Raw genomic sequence first — 9,074 nt, 5'->3', positions numbered from 1 at the left:
GCTCCAGTGGGTTTCTCACAGTCTCGTGGTGTTTTAGATTAAATCTTCTTTTATCATTACCCTCTGTGATCGTTACCCTTTGATCTAAACCAGACCACTTAACTAACTCTGGTTTTTGTTTTTTTGTAGCATTTAATTTTACTTTAACCAGTATCTGAAGATTCTGTGCAAAGTATAGACAGCGAAACCGGTCGTCAGTTGTAAAATAAATTGTTTGTGAGAACGTCTCTCTTTTTCTTTACTACAATAGTATGGACTAACCCATTCATTATTTTATTAAATCTTCTGTTTGTAGATCTTTGCAAATTTGGATGCGAGTTGTTCACGTGTAGCCCAGTAAATGAACAGGAAATACGGCGATACCTTGTAATTTTCAGGGGCAACTCCAAATTGCATGAAAATTTGGATTTAGGTTCTATTACTCTCCACTTCAAAGTTGAAATTATGCCGTTGGTTGCTTTTACTTGGGGGGTGACAGTTACCCCTTCTCGGGGGTGTAAAATCATACGTTCAAGATAAGACAAAATCATACGTTCAAGATAAATTTATCGATTTTAAGCAACTTTTGTTCTATAGAGTTTTTTTAAGGAACTCAATACTTTTCGAGTTATTTGCGATTGAATATGTTTATTTTTCAACAAAAAAACTACGTTTTCAGACGGATTTTCGCAAATAACTCAAAAAGTAAATATTTGATCGAAAAAAATATTCTCAGCAAAAGTGTAGATTAGAAAAAACAAAAAAAAATATGGTGTATCAATAGTAAGTCTATTGATCGAGTAAAAACAAAGTTGTAGCTCATGAAAAATTCGTTCTTATTCGTCTAATTCCAAATCGAATATTTCAAGGTAAAATCACCGAAAAATTAAGCAACTTTCGGGAAAAACCCATTCAAACTTTTTTAAGGTGTTTAATAAAAGCTTTATTTTAATTGTTTATAAAAGTTTCTAGCTTTAAAAATAAGCGAGTTACACTCAAAATAAAGTTGGCCCTCTTTTTTTTTTGGAAAAAAATCATTAAAATCTCCCCGTCTTCAGCTCCCCAAATGAAATTAATCGCTACCGTTTTACAAACAATTTAGTTAATAATCTATTTTTATATGATCTCTCAGTCTCACCGGTTTAAAAGTGCTTATTTTTGAAAGGGTGATATGTAGTTGAAAAAGCTTGAACGGGTCACTAATCACGAGTGTATGCAAATTTTGAACAGCCATATCTTAACCAATTTTTGTCTTACGGAAAAACAAAATGAAACTAACATATTTATAATGGCAAAACCTATATTTTTTTACTCTTTAAGATTTTTATTATCACTAATACTTTTTAAGTTATTTAGAAAAAAGGAAATTTTTCTAAAATTTTTAGAAAATTTTTTCTACTATAAAACTAATTTTTTTTTAAATAAGCACTTCAAACCATTCCAACTTACATATCACATAAACAATACACATACAGTTAAAATAAATGGTAAAGTGGCAAAGATTAATTTTATTTAGTGTGCTAAATAGAGGGAGGTTTTCACGATTTTTTTTTACCAAAAAAAGGGACCATCTTTTTTTTAGTGTAACTCGTTTATTTTTAATGCTAAAGACTTTTGTAAAAAAACAAGTATAAAGATTTTTTTAGACACTTTAAAAATGTTAATAAGCTTTTCCCGAAAAGTGCGTAATGTTTCGGTGATTTCGCCTTGAATTATTCGTTGTGAAATTAGACGAATAAGAACGTATTTTTCATGAGCTACGACTTTGCTTTTACTCAATTTATAGACTTTACTGATACACCATCTTTTTTCGTTTTTTTATATGTTACACTTTTGCTAAGAATATTTTTTTCGATAAAATATTTACTTTTTGAGTTATTTGCGAAAAACTGTCTAAAAACTTCGTTCTTTTATCGAAAAATCAACATTTTCAATCGCTAATAACTCGAAAAGTATTGACTTATTTAAAAAGCTTTATAGAACGAAAGTTGCTTATAATCTGTCAATTTATCCATTTCCAAGCTTATTTTAAACACGCGTTTTTCACCCCCCGAGAAGGGGTGACTATCACCCCCCCCCTAAAAGCAACCAACGGCACAAATTCAACTTTGAAGTGGAGGGTAAGTAGAACCTAAATCCAAATTTTCATGCAATTCGGAGTTGCCCCTGAAAATTACACTACAAAACGGTCATTTATTGGGCTAGTGGTATCTGTTGAAACCGTTTAAGCATGGTAAATAATCAGGGTACGTAATTTTAGCATCGGTGTATAATCACATTCTGTAGCACATTCTGAGTTAATAAAAATTTATTGATTCATTTTAATATAGGCTAAATAAATTAAACAATGAAAATACTGTGTCTATATTATTAACAATATCGTACGGGCATAGATTTTAAAATATTGTAGAAGCCATCATCAGACCAAAAATATTTTAAATTAACCATAGAAAATTGTCCATATTGATTCTGGTCGTATAAAAACAGCATCGCACTGTGTCTGCAATCAACTGAAAACATGTGAAAAATGCGGTTGTATCGGAATTAAAAATGGATGTTCATTAGTTCAATACAATTTTAGAATATCTAACCATCTGTAATATTAATGACTGCATGGAATTTAATTTATTAATATTTATTTACAACTGCTACCACAATGATATTGTTTTGTCGTAATACGTCTAATTAGAAAGATTAATAATTCTGATGTAAAAACATATACGCAATACTATAAATCAATGGGATTATTTAATCTAATTACCAATGCATATTGTCATAATTTGGAGATTAAATAAAAATTAATAATATTTATTGATGACGCACGTCAATATAAAATTAATAACAATTGATTTAAGAGCACTATTTAACCAATTTTATTATTATTATTATTTGTAATACAAACTTTGTACTAAAAATAGATTTGTAATAAATATTTTCATTTATTTACCATCGACAGTTACAACTTTGAGTAGTACCTATTTTTCCAAAGAGTCGTAATTTTCTTGTGAAAAAATTAAATATTATATTCATATTATTAAGTTACAATTTATTATTTTAATTTCAGTTCAGAGATGATCCACCATCCTAATACGTCCGTTTCGGTCTCTTCAGTAGTGATGTTGAAAAAGTAACTATTCGTTACAAAGCACTCGTTACTTACGAATACCTAAAGTAACGATTACTATACAGAGAGGCAAATCGTTACTTTGATTACTCTGATTACTTCGTACCAATCGTATCAGAGCTAGTAACGACTATTGTATCTACTTTGATTACTTTGATTACTCTGATTACGTCGTTACTTCATACCAATCGTATTAGAGCGAGTAACGATTATTGTATCTACTTTTATTACTTTGATTACTCTGATTACTTTGTTACTTCGTACCAATCGTATCAGAGCGAGTAACGACTATTATATCTACTTTGATTACTCTGATTACTTCGTACTTCGTGAAGGTCGTTATTATATCGGAACACCTATACAAAATACCTACCTACTGAGAAATACGATTCTCGATATGACTACCGGTATCCAAATGCAAAAGTAACAAAAGTAATCATAGTAATCAAATCATTTTTATCCCTTAAAAAGATTGATGAAGGTCGTTGTTATTATATCGGAATACCTATACAAACCTACCTACTGAGAAATACGATTCTGGATATGATTACCGGTACTCAAATACAAAAGTAACAAAAGTAATCATAGTAATCAAATTAACGAATACTGTAAATGATTAGTTTACACAAAATACCTACCTACTGAGAAATACGATTCTCGATATGATTACCGGTACTCAAATACAAAAGTAATCATAGTAATCAAAGTAACTAATACTGTAAATGATTACTTTATACAAAAGTAACGATTTGTAACGAATACTCGAAAGTAACTATAATCAACACCACTACTCTTCAGACCTCTTCATGGGGCTACCTGAACACCTCTTTATTCACCTACGACCTACATGAATAAAGAGAAATGGAAGTCCCAGATCTAAACATAGTGTAGGAAACAAAGGTTGAACCTTGCAAAATGGACACAAGTCCGGTTTTATTTTTTTTTCTGGTATATCAAGGGGTGCTTATTATAAGAGTAACTTTTTCTGAAAAAATTTCGCCCCGGAACCCCTCTTTACACCCCTCTAAAGGGGGTAATTTGTGGTTTTTGCGGAACCTGCCCTTTGCCCCTTCCTGTACTTTTTACAAAAAATTTCTTTTATAGAAATATGAAGAGGACTATATTTTCTATGATTTATTTCCCGACCTATCATCCACCGTTTAGCGAGGGTGGCGCCCCAAAGTTGACAAGTTTTTAAAAAAGATGTTTTTAAAAAATATATATTTTTCCCTAACTGTAACGGAAATTAAGAAGAAATCCTGCGGCAATGATTCACAAATAATTGATTGATTTTTTGGTATAGGTTTCACTTAAGGGTAATTGCCTTTTTTTTAATTACAGGGTGTTACATTTTAAAAAAACCCATTTTTATACCATCTGAACCGTTTATGCTAGAGTAAAAAGACTTTCAGCGATTACCCATGTACTGGTGCTATTTACAAATTTGTATAATGCATCCCCACTTTTTCCCCGGAACCACCAAAAAAAAAAGAAGAATTAATAAATAAAGTGATTTTCTTGGAATCTTTCGCACACAATGCACTTTATTAATATGTTTTATATATCATTTTGTGCACGTTATTATTACCCATGCATGGACATCAAAAGTGATTTTCTAGTGCTACCCCTGTAGCCAAAAAAAAAAATTAATAAAATGGGGTGTTGAAATTTTTTTTTGTTTTTTGCTTTTTGATCCATATGGGCATATGCTTCATCAATAGTGCTTTTCAAAAATATATATGGTTATTGCAACATTCCTGCGGAAACTACCCCTATCCTTGAAAATATACTGCAGAAACTACCCCTATCCCATGGCGAGCATGTTTTTACGATTTTCTCATCACCTATGCATTATTTTTAAACAAAACTTATACAAGGTTAAAGACCACTACTTCCTCTAAAAATTAGGTCCTATTCATTTTTTTCGTATAAGCAACCGTTACGGCACAGTGGCGCCGTAAACCTCATATATGCTTTGGCGGGCTCCAGTTTTTGTTTTTTTTTTCGTCATCTGTTCGTTTTATGGATAAAGTACTTATGTAAAATAAAACAACACAGTATAACCTACAAATTATGACTTATGCACATTTTACAATCTTTGCGCCCCAAAGCCACAGTGGTGGCCCAAAATCAATTTTTGAATATTTTCGCCTCCTACACGCATTTTATTGCATTAATGCTACCTTAATCGCACAATATTCACCCTTAAGTGGTCGCTGAGCAGTGACGGATCCAGGGAGGGGTGATGGGTGCGATTGCCCCCCCCCCCTTTTAAACCAAGTGATATTATATTTAAAGATTATAAAAATATTCATTTATTTTTATAGAAATACTTATATTAATATTATATTATTATTTTTATAAGAATGGCTTACTTTTATGCTTTAGCAACAGTGGCGGACCCAGCATCGTTAGGAGGGGGTGCCAATTGGCTAAATTTCTATAAAAATAAATGAATATTTTATAATCTTTAAATATAATATCACTTGGTTTAGAGGGGGGCAATCGCCCCCATCACCCCTCACTATCCGCCACTGCTCAGCGACCACTTAAGGGTGAATATTGTGCTATTAAGATAGCATTAATGCAATAAAATTCGTGTAGGAGGCGAAAATATGCAAAAATTTATTTTGGGCCACCACTGTGGCTTTGGGGCGCAAAGAACGTAAAATCTGCATAGGTCATAATTTGTAGGTTACACTGTGTTGTTTTATTTTACATAAGTACTTTATCAATAAAACGTATAGATGACGAAAAAAAAACAAAAACTGGAGCCCGCCAAAGCATATATGAGGTTTACGGCGCCACTGTGCCGTAACGGTTGCTTATACGAAAAAAATGAATAAGGCCTAATTTTTAGAGTAAATAGTGGTCTTTAGCCTTGTATAAGTTTTGTTTAAAGAGGTATGGGTATGGTATTTTTGTTTAAATGCATAGGTAATGAGAAAATCATAAAAACTTGCTCGCCAAGGGATAGGGGTGGTTTCTGCAGTATATTTTCAAGGATAGGGGTGGTTTCCGCAGGGATATTGCAATAACCATATATATTTTTGAAAAGCACTATTGATAAAGCATATGCCCATATGGATCAAAAAGCAAAAATCAAAAAAAAATTTCAACACCCCTTTTTATTAATTTTATTTTGGCTACAGGGGTTGCACTAGGAAATCGCTTTTGGTGTCCATGCATGGGTAATAATAACGTGCACAAAATGATATATGAAGCATATTAATAAAGGACATTGTGTGTGAAGGATTCCAAGAAAATCACTTTATTTATTAATTCTTCTTTTTTTTGGGGTGGTTCCGGGGAAAAATGGGGATGCATTATACAAATTTGTAAATAGCACCAGTACGTGGGTAATCGCTGAAAGTCTTTTTACTCTAGCATAAACGGTTCAGATGGTATAAAAAGGGGTTTTTTAAAATGTAACACCCTGTAATTAAAAAAAGGGCAATTACCCTTAAGTGAAACCTATACCAAAAAATCAATCAATTATTTGTGAATAAATGCCGCAGGATTTCTTCTTAATTTCCGTTACAGTTAGGGAAAAATATATATTTTTTAAAAACGTATTTTTTAAAAACTTGTCAACTTTGGGGCGCCACCCTCGCTAAACGGTGGATGATAGACAGATGCTGTCAGGAAATAAATCGTAGAAAATATAGTCCTCTCCATATTTCTCTAAAAGACATTTTTTGTAAAGGGTACAGGAAGGGTTACGTTCCGCAAAAACCACAAATTACCCCCTTTAGAGGGGTGAAAAGGGGGTTCCGGGGCGAAATTTTTTCAGAAAAAGTTAGTCTTATAATAAGCACCCCTTGATATACCAGAAAAAAAATAAAACCGGACTTGTGTCCATTTTGCAAGGTTCAACCTCTGTTTCCTACACTAACAATAAATATGAAAATTCTCATGGAACCACTTTCTGTTAACATCCTTAATCTCTACTTTTTACAATTTATAAGGCAAGGGGACGACGAATATAGGAGACGAAAAGGACTCTACAATATAATATTGTTTTATTTAATAAAACTCCCAACAGGAATCTTATGATTATTGCTATCTGATCATTTACTATGATCAATAAGCAAGTTAGTTCTATTTACAAAATATTACAAAAACTTATCTAAGGTCATATTGAAAGTTGGTGTACAGAAGAATTCTGAAAATGTCCTGGACAGAACACGTCACAAAAAAGAGGTTTTCGGAAAGATGAATAAAGAAACAAGAATAAAAACCGCTAAATGCCGTAGAAATGAGTGGCGCATACAATATTCCAGCTACAAAAGAGCTGATATGAGTATTACGTAGCGCGAAAATGTATTTTCATTTTGATGCAAAACAAAATTCTAGTTTTCTTTTAAAAGATTTTTCTATATTTGCTAAATTTGAAGTAAAACGCGCCACAAAAGAGTAACTTTGAAACAGTTTGAATTTTGAAACTCTTCTTGGCGCCTTTACTTCAAATTTAGAAAATATTATCGAAAAATCTTTTAAAATAAAACTAGAATTTTGTTTTGCATCAAAATGAAAATACATTTTCGCGCCACGTAATATTCATATCACATCTTTTGTAGCTGGAATATTGTATGCGCCACTCATTTTTACGGCGTTTAGCGGTTTTTTATTCTTGTATCAGGAGTTTTTCAAAGTTATTTATAAATTAAATGTATGAAATTAAATGCAATGTTTCTTGATTACACGTTAAGCTTTATAAATGGTCGCCTTTCGTCGTAATCACAACTACATAAACCATTTCGGGAATAATCGTTAATTGGATTTTGCTTGTGTAGCTTAATAACTTCTAAACGGCTTAACCGATTTTGATCACTAAACATGAGTTTGAAACATACTAACAAGTAGTATCTGATGCATCTGAGGTCAAGTATGATAACTGAAGCTATTACAGGAATTATTGAGCTTGAAAAACCGTTTTTTCCCATAGAAAATAGATTTGATCATACTTATGAAGCTATAACTTAAAAATTATATGAAGTATACACCGTTAGATTCGTCTAGAGTCCTTCTACAAACGCTCAGTTATTGGCGCAATCCGTAGGCTGAAATTTTGAGTAATTGTCGAAAAACCAAAATTTTCAAAGTTTAGTTTTTCAGTTTTCTGGCTGTACTGAGCCGTGTGTATGTTTGATCCTGACGGCTTAAACACCAATTGAAAGCTTAACTCAACACTATTGATTTGGTGTACTTGTCGTTCTCCTGTCTCTTCTTAAACCGAAGATATACCCCCAAAAATATGCCGTTTTGTACCTACCAAGTCCAATATCTGGCTTATGGGTGGTCAAAAGTCACAAACTACACCGGTTCTGAATCGACCCTCACCCCGTCATCAAACACAGAAAAAAAATTCAAATCGGTGTAACTTTTCCACACACATACATACATACATATCCACAAACATTTTCCCCTTTTTAAATAAAAATTGAGTCATATTTCTGAGCTCGGTAACTTTTGAATGGTATAACCGATTTTGAAAGTTAGACATGAGTTGGAAAGGTAATGATCAGTACTATCAGAAGCCGTAAAGGCTGAACTAAAATTTTCAAAATTTTTGTGAGTTTTGGGGACGAGAACGAAAAACAGACCCTAAATAGGAAGGGCCGTAAAATTCACAGCCTTGGACCAAAATGGATGGTTGACATATGGATGCGTGAGTCTTTTCCTGAAGTTTAAGGTGTGAGTTGGCCCAATTTTCAATTCAGTCAGATTTAGAAAATCGAAAATTTCGTGTATATTTATAGTGTCGCGTGTAGGGGGTTGTGCGCCACTGGCGAGAACTGCCGCTCTCTGGTAATGGAAATCTTAATTACCATTAAAACAAGAAAATTGGAATAACTCGGACATTTAACACGTGGAGAGAGAGAGAGATACAACTTGCTCCAATTCATTATGCAGGGAAAGATTCAAGGAAAAAGAAGCATAGGGAGACGCAGAATATCGTGGCTGCGCA

The sequence above is a fragment of the Diabrotica virgifera genome, chromosome 3 (genome assembly GCF_917563875.1).
Source record: "Diabrotica virgifera virgifera chromosome 3, PGI_DIABVI_V3a".
Taxonomy (NCBI): domain Eukaryota; kingdom Metazoa; phylum Arthropoda; class Insecta; order Coleoptera; family Chrysomelidae; genus Diabrotica; species Diabrotica virgifera.
Note: the sequence above shows the minus strand (reverse complement) of the source record.